This window comes from Borostomias antarcticus (assembly GCF_949987555.1).
Source record: "Borostomias antarcticus genome assembly, chromosome: 1".
Lineage (NCBI taxonomy): Eukaryota > Metazoa > Chordata > Actinopteri > Stomiiformes > Stomiidae > Borostomias > Borostomias antarcticus.
Window position 1 is genome coordinate 5,020,529 of NC_140234.1, and position 21,147 is coordinate 5,041,675.

At 43.7% G+C, this 21,147-nt stretch overlaps 1 pseudogene across 1 annotated transcript; it reads right to left on the reverse strand.

Annotated features, from left to right (window-relative positions):
• Positions 1–8,808: 8,808 nt before the first annotated feature.
• On the reverse strand, positions 8,809–10,350 carry LOC311316117 (5-beta-cholestane-3-alpha,7-alpha-diol 12-alpha-hydroxylase-like; annotated as a pseudogene). The gene has a single exon. The product of its transcript is annotated as a 5-beta-cholestane-3-alpha,7-alpha-diol 12-alpha-hydroxylase-like (transcript).
• Positions 10,351–21,147: the final 10,797 nt, after the last annotated feature.

Genomic DNA, 21,147 nt, shown 5'->3' on the forward strand with positions numbered 1-21,147 from the left:
CACTGTGACCAGTGTGAAAAGAACTTCACTACGTCAGGAGAGTTAAAGAAACACCAGCGTGTTCATACAGGAGAGAAGCCATACCACTGTGACCAGTGTGGAAAGAACTTTACTGCGTCAGTAAATTTAAAGATACACCAGCGTGTTCATACAGGAGAGAAGCCATACCACTGTGACCAGTGTGGAAAGAACTTTACTGCGTCAGTAAATTTAAAGATACACCAGCGTGTTCATACAGGAGAGAAGCCATACCACTGTGACCAGTGTGAAAAGAATTTCACTAAGTCAGGAGATTTAAAGATACACCAGCGTGTTCATACAGGAGAGAAGCCATACCACTGTGACCAGTGTGGAAAGAACTTCACTAGGTCAGGAGAGTTAAAGATACACCAGCGTGTTCATACAGGAGAGAAGCCATACCACTGTGTCCAGTGTGGAAAGAACTTCACTACGTCAGGATATTTAAAGACACACCAGCGTGTTCATACAGGAGAGAAGCCATACCACTGTGACCAGTGTGGAAAGAACTTCACTACGTCAGGATATTTAAAGACACACCAGCGTGTTCATACAGGAGAGAAGCCATACCACTGTGACCAGCGTGGAAAGAACTTCACTACGTCAGAACATTTAAAGAAACACCAGCGTGTTCATACAGGAGAGAAGCCATACCACTGTGACCAGTGTGAAAAGAACTTCACTACGTCAGAACAGTTAAAGATACACCAGCGTGTTCATACAGGAGAGAAGCCATACCACTGTGTCCAATGTGGAAGGAACTTCACTACGTCAGGAGAGTTAAAGATACACCAGCGTGTTCATACAGGAGAGAAGCCATACCACTGTGACCTGTGTGGAAAGAACTTCACTAGGTCAGGAGAGTTAAAGAAACACCAGCGTGTTCATACAGGAGAGAAGCCATACCACTGTGACCTGTGTGGAAAGAACTTCACTAGGTCAGGAGAGTTAAAGAAACACCAGCGTGTTCATACAGGAGAGAAGCCATAGCTATAGCCTTAGGCCTGGATTACACTACTGCGTTTTTCTGAGTTTTCGCCTGCCTTTGCGCCTAGCAATAACAATACCGAGGCCAAAATGAGGCTCGAACCCGGAGGCAGATCGATACGTATGGGGCCACGTTTCGGTGCTTGAAATCCGGCGATGCGTTCTAGTGTAATAGGCAGATCTGGAGGCCTTTGGAAAAAAACTATAGGAATAGGGCTACACTGTAACGCTGTATTCACTTCACCTTATAACAATCAAACAGATGATTTACGAGTTTGAGCTACATAGTATCTTACTGTATACAATAGTTAATCAGACAAGCAGATAATATCGTAGGAGGAATTTAACTGTATTCCATGTTTGCAGGTCACCCTAACAGAAGACATTTCAAATCATAACCTACACAAGAGTAGACACCTCAATTATCTTGTTAAAAGAAAATTATCTAGCAAAAAGTTTTCTTGTTAAACCTTTTTATTGAGCTATAGCTATATAAGATATATATTGAGGTATGCTGCTACACGTGTGGGTAGACTCCCCAGCTCAGTCTTTCCTGTTCCTGACCAAATATCACCTTGATCACACCTGTCTGAACTTCCCAGCACTCCTGCCCTTTTCTTTTTCAATGATATCTCTATTCAATACTCAAATACAGTCCAAATGTTCCGATATATAGTCCTTACAATCAGTTTGTTTTAAGTCCTTCATCCATTCCCTCACAATATAGCTCCCATATTATGACGTAATATGTTTTTACGAATATGCCAACTGTCTGTCCCGCATGGTGTCGTTCTAAAACGTCACCATCAAGAGATGAATAAGCCTACTATTTTAAACCGCACCACAGATATGAGCAAACATGATTTAGGGTACCTATTAGGCCAGTAAAAGCAGATGTTTGCTTTTGCAAAAGAACCCCTCAAATATGTTGTACAGTTTAATCTGGAATAATATTCTGAAGTCAGATCTGTAATCATTCTACAAGCAATTGGTTTATTCGGGTGAACCACTGAGTGCGTTTACATGCACTCAATAAACCTTGCTTAAACGGAATATTTGAAAACTTGAATATTGACAATGGCCATATAAACATCAATAAACCGTTTGAATAAACGGAATATGGGCATATTCCGAATATAAAAAAAATGAATAAGTCCCCTGGTTTATTCCTTTTCCAAACCGAATATTGATTCATGTATACGCTTATCGGTTTATTCCCCTCCAAAAGGAACATGAATTTGTGCTCTGCGCATGTTTTATTCGCAAGGAATCTTGGTTCTAGATTGCTGAACTAACGTTAGCCATTCTCAAAATGCAATACAACACAAATCTATAGTATATTTCATAGGTAGGCCTACAGTTTATTTTATTCTGCAAAATCAATTATGTTATGTCTAAACAAACTAGTTTTGTACTGACTATTCTATTTGTTGCTGCTGTTTTGATTGTATTTCTGCTTATGTTCTCTCCTGTTCTGTGATTGTATTTATGTATTTCCCACCAATCCTAGCTGCGAATCTTCATCCAAAGGGCCCGGGGGGCTCTGGTGTGAACGAGTGGCATATGAAAGAGAGCCACAGCACCGGCGTTTAACATTTCCTCTCGTTTTTTCCTTTCAGTAAGGAAGTGAATGAGGAGGAGTGTGAAGTGGTGTTGCTGGATGAGAGCAAGCACTATAGCGCACCACAAACATATTGCTATCGTTTACATTCTTTGCTGTCTGGGGAGATGGGCTTAACAGGAGAAGAAGAAACGCGCCGAAAAACGTTCATTGCGATAACGTTCTCCGTGCGTCGCTGGTTTAAATTCGGAATATACCGAATGATTACAATTACCATACAGGAATATTCCTTTTTGCTTGCGCATGTAAACTCCTTATTCCTAATGTTTCAATAACTGGAATATGGACAATAAACCGAATATTGAGTGCATGTAAGCGTAGTCAGTGATAACAAATCTAAATAGAAATTGGATATGGAGTTTGGATTATTGGAGAAAATGAAAAGAGGAACATGAGGAAGATCCTTGGTGAACTGAATAATACGGCAGGCCTTATCCTATAGGCCTATGGAATGCTGTTCAGGAAGTTGGGTGAATGAATGGATTTAATTTTGTCCTCTGGGTAAAAGTCAATTGCTTTAAAAACATGAAAGAATGAAACCAAAAAGTACTGCAACACGAAGTAGATGAAATGGTGATTGCATAGGGAACTGTTTAAATTAATTCCAATATACCTGGTTGAGTTCATGGTTTACAACCATTCATCTCTTAAAATATACATGAATAAATTATCAGATGAACAGTAGTAATGGTAGGCTATAATATTGTTATCACAGCAGTGCAGATTGCAATTAGAGATTGGTATAAGTAGAGTATCTTTTTTGATTTGAGATTATTTTAAAAGCAGGGGATGCGCTCCACACATGGAATACAAACTGGGATGGAAATGTATTTGTTGTTGACTGTTGGTGTTGGTTGGATGGTATTTTAAACTCTAACATTTCAGAATGTTTTTTTTTTTTTTTTTCATTAGCCTTTTTAATAAACATTGTATTACCTGAGAGAGGTACTGTAGAGTGTGTTCATTTGTGTTCCTGCCTCAGTATCCAACCCTGGACTGACCCTGCCTCAGTATCCAACCCTGGACTGACCCCTCAGTATCCAACCCTGGACTGACCCCTCCTCAGTATCCAACCCTGGACTGACCCCCCCTCAGTATCCAACCCTGGACTGACCCCTCCTCAGTATCCAACCCTGGACTGACCCCCCCTCAGTATCCAACCCTGGACTGACCCCACCTCTGTATCCAACCCTGGACTGACCCCACCTCAGTGTCTCTGCATGCCTCTTCCATTGCTCCCAGGGAGAGTCATGCAGGTGTCTGGTTTGTGTTCATAGACCTTTGTTGACTTCCGTTGTCTTTTATTATTGTCCTTATTAAGCTCTGCGTTGTGTTTTGATTACAATAAAAGACGGCCCCAGATCTCACACAATACCACACAGTCCAGTGTCCCTTCTTTAGGTGTATTCCAAATCAATCTCTCCAACACAGGATTTGAGGGACTTTAAAAGCTGTTTATTACAGAAGGTTTAACATACACAAGACGATGGCATATAGTCTAATGTACAACTGACCTGTCTGCATGCTGTCTGGACTCAAATCAAATCATCTGAGCTCGAGCACGGTTCTTATGTGGTTTGAGTGCCCCCACCCCCCCCTCGTCTCTTCTCCGATAAGACTGTCTTTCTGGTCTCTTCTGTGGCCTTGTTTTGTCAAGTCAACCTACGCCGCCTTGGCGCTAGCCACAACAATTGCTGTTTGGCACAGAGTGTACCAGCCATGGAATGTCATCTTTATCTCATAAGTCTATGGAAGAGGGACACCATTTCTTACAGAAAGCTCCAGCTACAGCCATACTCAGAGGTCAATCATTATAATTAGGAACAGCTAACAGGATCAGATTAAACCAATATTTCCCTGAAAATCAACCAATATTCAACACCTTCCAACACCAAAGTGAAAATAATTCCTCAATGGGACTGAGGAATGGGGAGTAAGGGGGTAACGGTGTATCCACCTGTGAAGTTATGTATGGTGGTTGGTGAACCAGTCCCAGACCAGAGCAGCCCGGTGGAAACTAACATGATCCCACATGACAACAAACCTGGGCTGCTCTGCTCCATCCTGTACAACTGCATTATATAGAGCACCAGATATGTCATTGTGAGTGGAGTGCACTTCTAAAGCATAGAGCGCTTTACAATATCTTCTCTCATTCACTCACCAATGGTGGCCAGCTGGTGTTAGCCTGCTCTTTGGGATAAATTAGTGTCTTACTCAAGAACACGTCAACGAAGCAGAGGAGATAGCTGGAATTGAACTGGAGGCTCCCAGATGGCTACTCTACCTCCTGAGCTGCTGCCGCCTCCTCAGAACGTGATCATGTGTGCAGTACTGGATGGACCTAGGGTGGCATGGTGATGGAGAACTCCTTGCAGATGTAGGAACCTCTTGAAAATGTTTTCAGCCCTCAAAGGCCATATCTAGGTTTTTGCAGGTTGATAATCAATCTAGTAATTATATTCCGTAAACTAAGGCATGTTTAAATTATTTTATCGTGAACTCACAAGGTATGTCTGAGCAGGGATATCAGAGTACAAATGTGTGGTCAGAAAACAATGAGTCTCAAACTTAAGCCAAAATGACCTCATCTTAAGACCTCCTCCTCCTTATCTCTCTGGGCTAGTGGAAAGGGCTCTCCCCCTCCCCCAACTTAACATTCTTGAAGCTCACAGACCTGCTCCCACACACCACAAAACACTGATTCTTCTTCCAGGAACACAAGGTGATATTTCCCCCACGCTGCCCAGGGACATTCACAACAGCTCTTTGTCCTGTAACATCTGGGCCCCGACGCCTGGTTTTAGATAGATTTAATCCAGCTTCATCAATGAAAATGAGGTCATGACGCTGTGCAGCTGCGCCAGTGTAAATCACACAAGTCAACTGCTGGCACGTTGCATGTCTGTGACTGATAAATCGTCAATGACGTGTAAATGGTTGAAATTCATGTTGAAATGAAGCCCCCTCTTTTCTCTTTATTTCTGGGGATAAATTGTATGTCTGTATATAGATAAACAAATAGACAGGTACGTAGGTGTGTATAAATATACACAGTATGCATGATTATGTTCGGTTAAAAATATATAATCTGTTGACAGGAAACCAAGAGGTACAAGAGAGTGGAAGAGAGGGGACAGGAGGAGAGGACATAGAGATGAGAGGTGAGATACCTGATGTTAGCCAAAGAGACACTACATTAAGTTAGATCCTGGCAAGTTTGAAAAATAATGTGGATGGATGGATGGATGGATGGATGGGTGGGTGGGTGTTTATAGCTTATGTTTATGTTTTGTTAATTTGTGGACAGGAGATGAAAATGGACACCACAGTGGAGGAGAGGTGACAGGAGGAGACCAACATGGACAAAAGACAGGAGGAGAGGTGACGGGAGGAGACCAACATGGACAAAAGACAGGAGGAGAGGTGACAGGAGGAGACCAGCATGGACAAAAGACAGGAGCAGAGGTGACAGAAGGAGACCAGCATGGACATCAGAGTGGAGGAGGCCAGGCTGGGAGAGAGGTGACAGGAGGAGCTAGTCTCATGTTTCTAATAGATGGTGTGTTCTCATCAACATTCACTTAAGTTGTGTCCTCTCTGGATGACCTCCACTGCTCTCAGTTAAAGATGATATTAATCCAATATGATGTGTGTTCTTTATAGATCTAGCCTCTTAATTCTGCTCTCAAAGTGCACCAGATAGAAGCACCACAACTAAATGACCTCTGTATTAAAAAAATCCTGCGTACGGCCCTGGTCCTGAATGTTTCAGAGGGCAGATGATAACCTCCTTCTAAGCAAGGAGCAGGTGTTCATAATTCTGTCTGCATCACTACACTGAGGTGAAATTTTGGTTGTACCGTCTGATCACAACACTAACTGTTCTAATTTTTAACCTATCTGTCTACATATCTATCTGTCTGTCTGTCTCTCTCTATCTTTCATTGTCTGCCCCTGTTTTATTATTGTATCCGAGGCTTCACGTTTGGTGATGGGACCTCAGTGGGTGAGAACAGACATGCTGAATAGACATAAAGATCTAGGCATGGGCAGCATCTTTCCATCCATTTAAAAATAAATATGTATTATTTTATGCCAACCTACATTCAGTCTAGCCCTAACCCTAACCTCTTAGAGTGCAGGAAGTGTCGGCCAGCTGTGTCATGTGTGTGTGTCTCCATTCTCAGCGTCAGTACATCCAGTTTGATAGTTCACCTGGGCCAGCAGACTAAGCAGAGCCTCGACCCAAACAGGGTGTCCTGAATGGTCTCCCAGGTCCGCCTTGTACAACTGAACTGTCAGCCCAGTGTTTCAGCGTGGTCTTCAAGCTATTCAATAAAACCTGGAGAAAATGATCTGTATCTTGTCTTTACACTTACAGCACACATGCTGCACAAATGATGACCTTAATTGTATGACACTTGTTTTGTAAAATGCACAAGGGTATCTCTAACTTGGCTAGACTGTGGATGTGGTGACTAGTCCAGGCCAGTCAGCATGGTATAAGCTGCATACAGGTGAGCAGAAGCTGAAACGCTTGTTCCTTGGCTAGGACCAAGGCAGCTTGCCAGCAGGGTCAGGCCTGTGCCGGGAGGTCAGTACATTAGAACCCCCTTAGGCGGGCTGTGTGTATCCTAGGTTCTCAAACTTATATTTGTGGTATAGAAAGGTACAACTTGCTTGGTTGGTTATGCAAGTGTGTGTGTGTGGTACTGTTGATTTTCCTCCACACTCCTCTCTCAGCCATATGTTTCCCCTATGTGGATCTGAAAACAGTGATAGGGATTAGATTAGGTTGCTAAGAGAACTGCTAGTCACCAGAAGCATTCAAGAACATAACCCGTGCTGGAATACTAGTGTATGAACAAATCAATACAAGTAGAGCACATCTACTGACAGGCTGGCTGAATGACTGGAAGACTGACTTGGGACCTCCACTGAGGGCATCCCAGTCCTTGCTATGGATCAGTTGGCTAGTGATGCTCCCCTGCCCCTGGGCTAGTGTAGACCATTGCTAGCTTCTACCCACAAGCCATTACATTGATCATAGGCCTACTAAGGGAATACCAAGGGGAGTCTCTTGGAGTCAAGCCCAGGGGGGATGCAGAATAAAAATGCTAATACATGTACATACTCAGGCATTATGCTGTGACATGATTTTTTAACTTATTTATGTATTTATTTGTAGCTGTTACTGTTTCTTCATTTTGTTTACATCTCTTCATCTGACCAGCCTGTTGTCTGCTTACATCTCAATCAGTCCCACCTGTGTTCAATTCAGTCAATCAGTGAATCCGGGTTGCCCCGTCACTCCGAGGCTCCTGCGGTCGATCGACGCGGTCACGGCTCTTCTCTGTCCTGGCCCCGCAGTGGTGGAATGAGCTGCCCACTGATGTCAGGACAGCAGAGTCGCTGCCCATCTTTCGTCGCAGGCTCAAAACTCATCTCTTCAAGAAGTACTACAACAATCCTCCCACCTAAGCACTTATTATATTATATTGCACTGTACTTTAGATTGTGATTCTTGCACTTTGCCTTCAGCACTAGATTATGCTCTTAGTCACTTGTTTGTTTTAGAAAGAAGATGCACTTGTGAGTTCTGGCAAGTAGTAGTACATTGGCTCTTCCTACGTTAAATGCAATTATTGTTAGTCGCTTTGGATAAAAGCGTCTGCTAAATGACTGTAATGTAATGTAATCCATGCTCAGTCCAGAGTCCCACAACTCATTCCTATCACAGTATGTAGGCCTACTAATATGTTCATCCAGGATTGCTACAGTGTAAATAAGCTATAACATTTATCATTTTTTACTTAGAGCTATCTGAAGCCAGCCATGCTCTCCTCATATTCACTGCACATTCTTGCTCAATAAATCTCTAATGTTCATGATTTAAAAAATGACATTTTCATGACATGGTAGATGTAGTGTGAAATGTATTGTGTGCCAGAAACAACCACAAACAACCTCAGATCACAACACCAGATTTAACTTTTCTCCATTTCCATGGTGGCCTGCTATACACTGTCGAACAGTGTCACAATATGGATTAGAGCAGGGGTTCCCAACCTTTCTTCTCCAGAGCCCCCCACTTACACCTGATGGAATTTGTGCTCAAACAAATTTCCCCTTAAATACTCACTCACTACTGTGAGTTTGGTTAGATTAACATCTAGCTTTCAAACCCAAAACTTGAGCCTGTACCTAAACTGAATGTCTCTAGTTGGCTGCATGGACCCAAAGCCCCAGCGCTTGATGTCAATATGCGGGATCTCCTCATCTGGATTCTTTAACTCAAAGTCAAAGTATGTGAGCATGAGGAAAACAAGCTGCTTCAGCTCATTGGTGGCGAAGAAACGACCAGGGCACATGCTGATTCCAGCCCCCCACGGCATGTTGTAGTACTTCAGCTTCTTCTCCTTTTAGAAATCATTTTTCTTGTCCCCGTCTGGTGTGAGGAAACGGTCATATTTGAACGTGAGCGGATCGGGGTGGATGTCTGGGTCCACCTGAACGGCGGTGTAGGGGAAGAGGGCCACCCTGTTGCCCCCCCCTGAGGTGGTACTCTTGTCCGTCGGCCATCTTGAGGCTCATGTCCTGGAGCACGGCCCTGGTGAGGACGGGGGCGGCGGTCAAACGCAAGGTCTCCTCCACGGCGCTGTCCATGACGGGCGTCTTCTGCAGCATGTCCCGGGTCAGGTCGATGAGCGGGCCACCACGCCTCACTTCCTGCCCGGCCTCCTTCAGCACGTCCTCCACCTCCGCCCGGACCGCCCTCATGGCGTCGGGGTGCTTCATGAGATAGAGGAGCAGCCAGAAGGCTGACGGCCCCGTGTTACCCTGGGACGCCCACAGAAGCAGGAACATGTACCTGTCTTGCATGAACTCCTGCATGCCGTGCTCCTCCCTAATCTCCTGCTGATCGCGCACCCAGCCGCTGACGTTGTCTTTGGTGCTGATCTTCTGGACCGACAGCGTGTTCCAGAACTGCCTCTTCAGACGTTCCATCTCCATCTTCTCCGACGGCAGCAGCACCCCGTAGGCCAGCTTGGGGAACAGCTGGTCGTACTTCTGGAACTCAGAGAAGAGCTCCTCAGATTCTACTCTGTCAACTTCCTTGGCTTTCTCCAGGCTCCCCGAGGACTTGGGGGTCTCATTGCCGAACAGAGCTAAGTAGCCCGCCCCGAAGACGATGTTGTAGCTGTAGTTGAAAAGCCCGTCCTCCATCCAGATTTGATGGTCCTCGCCTGCCCCCACACTGTGCAACATCAGATTCTGAAGGTCATTCATCATGGCATGTGTCATGACCACCAGACCATCCCCCATCAGGTGCTTGTTGCTGGATATCTGCAACATCTTGTGCTCATCTTCGATGTTGGATTGGTAACCAAACACTTTCAAAACTAGATACTTCGCAAACTCGTAAAAGTCCAGCTTTGTGCGGCTTCTTTCTCAATAGTCCCAAAGGAAAATGGATCTGTGACGAATGTGAAGTAAAAGCCCCCCAGCAGCACTGTGAAAATATCCCCATGTTTCCTTTTCATTCTCTCCAGGAACTTTGCAGTATCCCTGCGAAACTCCAGGACATGGCCCAGCCAAGGAATGGGTCCCTTATCTAAGGGGGGTTCCCCGGGACGCCTCTAACGGAAGGTCCCCAGGAGATAGAGTCCTCCAAGGAGGAAGGCTAGCAGAGCAAGCAGGAATGGCAGCAGAAAGCCCATCGTCCTCTCCTGTGCTACTCGCAGAGCTAATCTGTTCTCCAGCTCATATTCCTTTGTATTAGTCAAACACTGTGCTCAGGGCTGAAAATTAATTTCCATTTGGCGACTAAATTTCGGAGGCTATCTGCCACGCTGGCGGGTAAATGTTTGTACCAATAGAGTCATGTAATAAAGTATGCGTGCGATGTCGCCACATCCATGCCATAGACCGGCGTTCTGTTTGTTGTGTGTTGCTCCCCCGCTGCACCAAATAAAGTTTTCAGTCACATGACTGTTGCGGAGCCTCGCGCACTAGGAGAGACTGGTGACGCGAGGCTACTCGCGCACTGAAAATCGTTCCCATTTACCTCAGAGGACGCGCGCTTCTACAGTCAACACCTACAGTAGATGTGTACCATCCTGTCTCTGGGCTTCCATAGCATACCAAGCCACTGTTTCTCAGAAGGGATGTCTTTGATCGCTTGTCATGTATCTTATAAACTCTGAAGACGGTACTGGTTCCTTCTTGACTGACTTCACTGGTCATCCAGCCATAGGCCTAGTTTTAGGTATGGACGCTATGGACATGTCCATACCAAAGCCACGGAAACACGAATTGTCCCTACCAAAAATAATACACAGAGTGAAAACTGTAGTTTTTATTTACCATTCACAACTTGCGAAAGCAAAACGGTTGGGAATTAAGGCCTGGTTGACAGCTGCGTTCAGCAAGCTATCCAATCAACAATGTACAGTAGCCTACTTCCCCCCTCCCTCCCTCAACAATGTTCAGTAGCCTACTTCCCCCCCTCCCTCCCTCAACAATGTTCAGTAGCCTACTTCCCCCCTCCCTCCCTCCCTCTGTGACCCAGCGAGGGCCTCGCGAGATCAGCAGCTCACAGCACATCGAGCATCGACTGTCGGCAACAGCGGGGATTTTGATTAAGCAGAAGTAAGATTGAAGTTATTGAACAATAGGGAATACAATATGTTGACCGACAATTATTTTTCTGTACAGAGTTGTATCAATGATAATAGTTTAGTTTGCGTCCTACTAAATGCCTGTAAACTGTAATGTTAGTGCTGGTGGTGCAGCTAGTCAGAGCTGTACGTATTAGCTATAACGTTAGGTCTCGTAAACGTTTGCTGAGGCAGAGATAAGGTGCTGTAATGTTGTCATAACAGTTGTCTTTAGCTAGTAATAAATCAGTTTTGGTATAACCGTTGCAAACTCCTAGGTTTGAGCAATGACTAGCTAGGTTCACTCGCCCACTGAATTGCATAACAGGCTAAACAAACGAGACGAGACGTCTGGTTTGTTTATGCAATTCAGTCCAAGTCCAGCGTAATTATGTTCATATTTCATATGCTACACAGAATAGGCTGTAGGCTACACGGAAAAGAGTGTTTCATGTCTGCAAGTAGTTTGATATTGTCAATCATTTCCCTTTTATGACCAGAAAAAATAAGACAAAAATGGACATTAGAATTGTTTTGGTCAAAGCAGCAGAAAGGCAGGACCTGGAGAGGCAGGCGGGAGATGCATCAGGGTTACAGGTGAGATTATAGTCTGACTCAACAGATGTAGGTTTTGTGGATAAACCTTGTCATTCGTTGTCACATTGCCCAATCAGTGGCGACGGAAATTAATCTGATTCGGCCACCACCCAGATTCAATCCAGACTACGTGAAACAACAACAGCCTATTGTGTCCCTACCAAAGATCAAATCAACCCTACGCCCCTGCAACCAGCTCAGGTTTAACTTTACATGATGACAGGCTGTGAATATGTTACAGTATTTGTATTTTGTTCATAAACACATAAAGACCATGAGGTGAAGGCTTGGATCATTTATATCTCATATTTGTGTAGGGTTAGCTAGTTATGGATAATTCTACACCGTGGAAGTGAATGGAAATGAATATTTGAATTTCTATGAATTGCAATGTTTCTAGGCATCGAATTAAACTACTTTATTTGAAATTTTACTTTGAAATCTTCCTTAAGCATGTATTCAACATAATACTATTATCTGAATGAAAAGTACTGAAACAGATGTATAATGTGACAAAAAAAGGCAATTTATTATTTTGGCCGGTAAAAAATATACTTGGCCGGCGTATTTTTTCATCTACCAGTCCCCTTGGCAGGTGAGCCAAAAAGTTAATTTTCATCCCTGACTGTGCTCCTCACCCTTGCACAACAGATACCCGAGTACTCCAGACACTACGTTCTTTAACAAGTTGTTGTCTTCAAGACCCTGCCATGGCCCTATCTCTAAGCACAGCTGATGCCAACTTCTCTGCACTGAAATCGATACATTTCAGTGTGCAACTCCATGAACAATGAAAGACTGACTGATATCGGGGTGCTAAGTGCAGTGTTGCCAGCTCCTCTGTAAGGGAAGTAGCTGTTGGTTCTCCCAAAAGTAGCTAGAAGTAGTAATCAATTAATTTGCATAATATGCCATTCTGAAGATGCAAAATGGATAGAAAAGGCTGATCAGGCAGTTTACAAACTAACCATTTAGTCCAGGGGCCTATCCAGATTCGGTACCACCTAAAGTGACCAAATAATATCGGTATTTTGTCTTCCTACATGTGTGTAGTTTATATTTTGCTATGATACACGGCCTATCTACTGTAGTAGCTTAATGCTGGACCAAATACATTTTCTCAGCACCCCAGTAACCCACTTACAGTACAATAGGCACTAGCACTAAATGTTAAACATTAACTCCATCCATATGTTAAAAACGTACTTTATGGAACACTCAATGTATTTATTTACGAATATCAATGTTTAATCCAGTGGAATTAGGAGAAATGTGAACAGTACAGTAGCCAAAACACACTAACAGAAGCCCTATGAGGAATGTAACAAACTGGACCCACTGGTCCAAGCAGCAGTGGGAGGAGTTAAGGTTAGATATGATAAGTAATGATCATTAGATAAGCTATAATGTAGAGATAAGCAGTTCCTCATACCTAAAATGTCTTCATATCTAAAATATGTCATGAGACATTCCTAAACCCAAAGGAATGAAGCAGAAGTCAATTAAGGTCACAACAGGTGATCATCAGATTAAAAAGGACATGGAGAGGCTGGTGTTTCCATCTTCAGAAGTGTTCGTTTGAAAGTGAACCCACAGATAGATACAGTATCTCCAACATAATAAAGAGAACAGGTGAATAGAGTTAAAATGATTAATCAGGCCTAGGTCTGTGTTTCAGAAGAACATCTTCACTCTTCATAGTGTTTATAATCTGATAATCTGCATCCTCTGCTTGCAGTTTGAGGTCTCCTAGCTGAGCTCTGTGCAACACCGCCACTATGTGGTTGACTGCTATCATTGCATATTGATGAAGGTCTTCGGGTGGCCAGTTAAATATTGTTACAGAAACATGACAATAACTAGAATAGCGCTCATAGAGCACAGACCTCTGCCTGTGATGCATTTTGTCAGCATGTACAGTTCTTTTTTAGTTCAGCAGTTCTATATGGCCAACTTGAAAATGCATGTTGCAGATGAAATATTGATCAACTTGATGAAGCTGAATCTGTTGTAGTGTGAGACCAAGCTGATCAGTGTGCTGTTCTGGGTTTAAAATGACCCACCATAGGAATTGAATGGGTAAAATGATCCGCTATAGGAAATGAATGGGTTAGACAATATTATGTTCATCCAGCAGATGGAAAACATCCCCATACACACCCACAGCCACAACTCACCTGGGTAACCCGGGTTCTAGGTCTAAAATGAGCCCCCGTTTTATAGTGTTCAAGGCCAAATTTGACTGATCTGTTTTAACTGCTCTTATATGAACACAAAACCCATAAATCCCCAAATGAATGTGAACCACCTGAAGCATTCAGGTCAATACCATTCTCTTAGTGTACACCACATGCTCCCCCACACGTCCATAGTGTGAAACCACTTGGATACTGAAAGTGTACAGCCATTACCAGTCAATACAAAGTTATTCTAAGTGATCATCTTTATCCTATTAGTGAAACATATCCAGATGAAAATGATTTATTTCAAAACAGCAATACACCCATCCACAAAACACAAAATCAGTGAATGTTTTGATTTGTATGAACATGATGTCAATATGTTGTAGCCTTCCAATTAATCCACTTAAAACCTAGCTAGTGTTGTGTTCGGCTGCTAACACTTAATAATGGAACCGGACAACAGTGTGCATACGGCTATACTTTTATTCACAGCTCCCATTACAGGCGGCCATCACTCTCGCTGGCTCCCGCATCACTGCCTCGATCAACCTTGACGTCCGTGACGTCATCACGTATGACACATCTCTCCTGTCAAGAACTATGTTTACAGTGTCTGGAAACATAAACAATTTCTCTTAAACGCCAAACAGTGTTTCAGCTTTAACCCTCAATTAACAGTTTCAGAGCCTGTAACAATTACAACTGTAGAGAATAAAATAATAACATAACATGACAAACAAAAACAAACTCTTGTTACTGTCCCATCACCTCATATCACCAAGCTCCCATCACCTCATTACTGCCCCATCACATTTCCTCAATGAGTCTCTTTGGCGCTTTGGTCTGTCTACCCAACCTCCTCTCTATGTCAATGTGTTCACCACACTCACGTATGGGCGTGTCACACACCGGTGACCCTGCACTAGCGCCCTCTGCATTTGTGTCTTCAGTACTGTCTTCATTTTTAGGCACCTTGAGTAAGTGTCTGCGATTTCGCCTGTATGTTACCCCCTCGCGCGTGTGATTAGGTAGTCCACTGCTATGGACGGTTCTACGTCTCAGACTGTCCTCTCCAGGGTTCTACTGTTCTCTACAGGGCTGTAGACTGTTCTCCAGGGTTCTACTGTTCTCTACAGGGCTGTAGACTGTTCTCCAGGGTTCTACTGTTCTCTACAGGGCTGTAGACTGTTCTCCAGGGTTGTAGACCGTCCTCTCCAGGGTTCTAGACTCTTAAGCTATTTGATTAATGTCAGATTTTCTGTTGCAATATGTGAGATTCACCCCTTTTCTCTTCACCAACTGCCAAGTGAATTAAAAATATATTTCTGTATATGCACTGTGATGCATCCTATATAGTTTCTGGTTGATTGGGGACAGTGTTGTGTGGACATCAGACAAGAAAACATGCATAAACCTTTTTCTTTTACATAGGCGAAAATTGGAAATTGGTATATTTGTCACATACCTTCCATCTGCATTTTTCATTACTTTCCACCACTGGGATTTTGGGGGACTAACTGATATGTTATAAAGAACATATGTATGACACTAAAACAGTTGAAATAATTTCTGTTGCAATTTGTTCAAGGTTATGTCATAAAATGCCTGGACTACAGGGGCAGGGGAGCATCACTACTGATCCATAGCCAGGACTGGGATGTCCTCAGTGGAGGTCCCAAGTTAGTCTTCCAGTCATTCAGCCAGCCTGTCAGTAGATGTGCTGTACTTGTATTGATTTGTTCATACACTAGTATTCCAGCACAGGTTATGTTCTTGAATGCTTCTGGTGACTAGCAGTTCTCTTAGCAACCTAATTTAATCCCTATCACCATTTTCAGATCAACATAGGGGAAACATATGGCTGAGAGATGTGTGGAGGAAAATCAACAGCACCACACAGATACACACACACACTTGCATAACCAACCAAGCAAGTTCTACCTTTCTATACCACAAATATAAGTTTGAGAACCTAGGATACATACAGCCCGCCTAAGGGGGTTCTAATGTACTGACCTCCCGGCACAGGCCTGACCCTGCTGGCAAGCTGCCTTGGGCCTAGCCAAGGAACAAGCGTTTCAGCTTCCGCTCACCTGTATGCAGCTTATACCATGCTGACTGGCCTGGACTAGTCACCACATCCACAGTCTAGCCAAGTTAGAGATACCCTTGTGCATTTGACAAAACAAGTGTCATACAATAAAGATCATCATTTGTGCAGCATGTGTGCTGTAAGTGTAAAGACAAGATACAGATCATTTTCTCCAGGCTTTATTGAATAGCTTGTAGACCACACAAACACTGGGCTGACAGTTCAGTTGTACAAGGCGGACCTGGGAGACCATTCAGGACACCTTGTTTGGGTCGAGGCTCTGCTTAGTCTGCTGGCCCAGGTGAACTATCAAACTGGATGTACTGACGCTGAGAATGGAGACACACACACATGACACAGCTGGCCGACACTTCCTGCACTCTAAGAGGTTAGGGTTAGGGCTAGACTGAATGAAGGTTGGCATAAAATAATACATATTTATTTTTAAATGGATGGAAAGATGCTGCCCATGCCTAGATCCTTATGTCTATTCAGCATGTCTGTTCTCACCCACTGAGGTCCCATCACCAAACGTGAAGCCTCGGATACAATAATAAAACAGGGGCAGACAATGAAAGATAGAGATGGACAGACAGACATGTAGACAGATAGGTTAAAAAATTAGATTAGAAAATTAGATTAGAACTCTTAGTGTTGTGATCAGACGGTACAACCAAAATGTCACCTCAGTGTAGTGATGCAGACAGAATTATGAACACCTGCTCCTTGCTTAGAAGGAGGTTATCATCTGCCCTCTGAAACATTCAGGACCAGGGCCGTACGCAGGATTTTTGTAATACCGAGGTCATTTAGTTGTGGTGCTTCAATCTGGTGCACTTTGAGAGCAGAATTAAGAGGCTAGATCTATAAAGAATACACATCATATTGGATTAATATCATCTTTAAGAGAGCAGGGGAGGTCATCCAGAGAGGACACAACTTAAGTGAATGTTGATGAGAACACACCATCTATTAGAAACATGATACTAGCTCCTCTTGTCACCTCTCTCCCAGCCTGGACTCCTCCACTCTGATGTCCATGTTGGTCTCCTCCTGTCACCTCTCTTCCACTCTTGTCCATGTTGGTCTCCTCCTGTCACCTCTCTTCCACTGTGGTGTCCATGTTGGTCTCCTCCTGTCACCTCTCTTCCACTGTGGTGTCCATGTTGGTCTCCTCCTGTCACCTCTCCTCCTGTCTTTTGTCCATGCTGGTCTCCTACTGTCACCTCTCCTCCACTGTGGTGTCCATTTTCATCTCCTGTCCACAAATTAACAAAACATAAGCTATAAACACACACACCCCCACCCACCCATCCATCCATCCACATTATTTTTGAAACTTGCCATGATCTAATTAATGTAGTGTCTCTTTGGCTAACATCAGGTATCTCACCTCTCATCTCTATGTCCTCTCCTCCTGTCCCCTCTCTTCCCCTCTCTTGTACCTCTTGGTTTCCTGTCAACAAATTATATATTTTTAACAGAACATAATCATGCATACTGTGTATATATATACACACCTACCTGTCTATTTGTTTATCTATATAAGCGGCACACCTGATTAATAACTTCCATCCAACTTCCATCCAATGGTATAGGACAGGAAATAAGGATGCCTGTAGAATTTCAGGAAGTAGTGGAGCTTGTGCAAAGAGCCTAATTGCTTGGCAACACCAAACGCCCAGTGTTTACATGAGAAAATAAATATGATAGATTTCTTTGTAGAAGCACTGCTCTGTTTGTGCATGTGCGCAGGTACACCGCTTTGCTAATGTTAACTTGGGTCAAGAATAGCCTACACCTAGCTAGCCACGTTGTGACGGCTAGGATCATGGATGTATTCACTAACTAGCTATTTATCTAACGTCAGGCATCTCAGCATCTTCGTCTACGTTCTTAAATGTGAGCCTTTAGGCGCTGTCAATGTTATAACTAATTGAAAATATGTTAAAATAACTGCTTATTGTTATGTTACTTGTGTCAATCTCCCTTACCTCGAAAGACGTCCAATATGTTCGCTTGATCGTCCGCAGCTGACACTTATTAATGACAAATTAGCTTTGCGTCTCACACCCCTTCTCCTAAGAGAAAGGCGATTCGCCAAATAAAAAGTGATTCAACCGTTTCAGGCGAAATGAGTTTTTGATTGACAAGACGATTGTCAGCCTCTGATTGGCCAAAGTAGAAATTGATTGACAGTTGACCCGCCCCCTCGAAGTCTCCGGGCCTGCAGAGTCTGAACAGTGAAACGCGTCATTGTTCCCGTCTTTCACCGATTGGTTAAGAGCATTGAAAAGACTAGCAGTCACGACCAAAAGTGTATATAAACTGTGTTCGTAATTTGTGTCTCTCTCTACCTTGGAAACTTTTCACAGTTGAACATTGTTTGTCACGCCTGTAAAGATTCCCCATTGCAAAGATTTCTTTATCCATCTGTAGAAAACAAGAGACAAGCTCTTTATTCTTTTTGAGTAAACAAACGTTTCCATCACAACCTACTCACTAGCCTTTCACTGTAGGCTACGACAATCCTCAATTCGGTAAGTTGTATGTTATTTTTTATTTTTGAAAGATTAGAGCGAAGCCGTTTGGGGCTTCGGTTTAGGAAGTGAACTTCGAATGAACAAGGGAGGGTTAGACGACTGTTTTTTAATTTGAGTCCAGGGGAGGGTCATATAGCTACACATTTGAATCTAAAACAGAATAGTTTATTCATCTTTTCGGAATTCAGCAAGCTGTTTTGTATGACCATGTTGAGAGGGAAGCGCGTGAAGCGAACATACCGACATGCGGTCTGTTTTCAGTGAATTTCTCTGTTGCTGGTCGTTGCTGCGTGCGTTCACTTCTTTTATTCTCTGGTGATATTAAGTGGAGAGCATGGCCGTATAACGTAATTCATTAGCAAATCTAGAGGCCACCACCTGTGCTGACTCAAAAACATTTGCTGATGTGACCGGTTTGGTCTTGTACGCATGTGTTTCTGCATTGTGTATGTTGGCTTTTGGCGTTCTTCTTCTGTTGCTCTGCGTTGTGTAATTCTTTGTAAGCCTTGATAAGAGTTGCAGCACCATCTAATTATGAACCACGATGTTGATAGCCTTCTTTGTTGTGATAGTATTGATAAAATCACCCCAACACGGGATTGGAAGCGGCGACAGATGATAGATTTATTGTACAAAGATACAATCACATGGAACACTGGGATGTTTCCCTCGTCTCTCTCTCTCCCTGCTTCTCTGGGATGTTTCCCTAGTCTCTCTCTCTCTCCCTTCTTCTCTGGGATGTTTCCCTCGTCTCTCTCTCTCCCTGCTTCTCTGGGATGTTTCCCTCGTCTCTCTCTCTCCCTGCTTCTCTGGGATGTTTCCCTAGTCTCTCTCCCTCTCTTCTCTGGGATGTTTCCCTAGTCTCTCTCTCTCCCTGCTTCTCTGGGATGTTTCCCTAGTCTCTCTCTCTCTCTTCTCTGGGATGTTTCCCTCGTCTCTCTCTCTCCCTGCTTCTCTGCTGGCTGCGGCAGTGGCGCGAAGTCAAGGTCTTAGACTTGCCTCCCCGCATGGTGTTATCAGCAGCCCAGTCCCAATGTCCCCCCTAAACCCTCAAGCCCTGAGCCCTCACAGACTTATTGACGTCACCTGGTAAAGTGGTTGAGTGCGAGAGGCTGCAAGGGCTCGAATTGGTATAAAAAGGAATGGGACAGCACTTGCGACATCACATTACATTGACGTGAAAACACATTTCTTACTACTGTGGGTGTGGGGCTTTTTTTTATCAAATTATCAATTTTACATGTTTTTCTTGTAGGCCTTCATGTAAATTAATTTTGGGCTTTGTCAAATCCCCTTTACATTATCCGAACTCTGTGTTACCCTCAACATGTCTGTTCAACTTGTTGAAATCATTTCATTTTGTGGTGATATGCGAACTATATTATTGCCTGTGATTCTTGTTTGTGATGAATCCAAAAGTATTTACTTAAGAATGATAATATATTATGTATACACATTCCTGCACCTCACAACTCTTTCCATATTCATGTTGGAAATCTCAATTCAAAGAACACTGCACCGAAATGGGTGATTAATGTCATACTGCTTTTAACTGGGAAATCATATGATTTAGAGCAACAGAAATCGATGTAATTTATAACCGTAGCCTAGATATTTTTACACATCACATTATACAAACCCATGGGGTTAATAACCCATACTTAAAAATAATGAAACCAAAATAATTATAAGGTTACTTGTGCAGATAAGCAAGTCCAGCTGAAAACATGAAAACATATTTTGTTTTGTAACGTGAACATTAGGGTTGGTTGATCTGTCCGTGCTTGTTTATTGGCTGTTCTTCAGGTAACCCCGTGTTTCACGTCACAACGATATGAACTGTGGGTAATTCCCTTAGGCGAAGTCTGCAGAAGTGCAGACTTACGGTAAGGGGCCATAAAGGGCTCAAAATGTCTGCCAGAGAGCCCTCATGCACTTGCCGATTTGACATTGGGACACCCCTAAGCCCTCGCGGACTTCGCGGGAGCGCGCCCTTAAGTCTGTGAGTCTGAAAGGGTGGACATTGGGACTGGGCCAACGTGTCTCTCTGCTGGGAGCAGCGAATCTGTCCGTCCGAGTTGCCTACCGTTTCAAAATCAAAGTCTCAAGGTTTGGTTGAGACGTTAAATAGTGCTCTCTCGGCCCAGCCCCCACGCCTAAGCCCGTTTAGGTGAAGCTAGATTGGTGGAGGAGTGACCATACAGATGTGTCGCCTGTCACCCTAACTTGATATCTTAATCACCATTGGTTGTCAGTCTAGGTTGTGTCTGTTTAGTGTCCCATAGAGATGTGTCATTGGCCCAGTCCCAATGTCCACCCTTGCAGACTCACAGACTTAAGGGCGCGCTCCCGCGAAGTCCGCGAGGGCTTAGGGGTGTCCCAATGTCAAATCGGCAAGTGCATGAGGGCTCTCTGGCAGACATTTTGAGCCCTTTATGCCCCC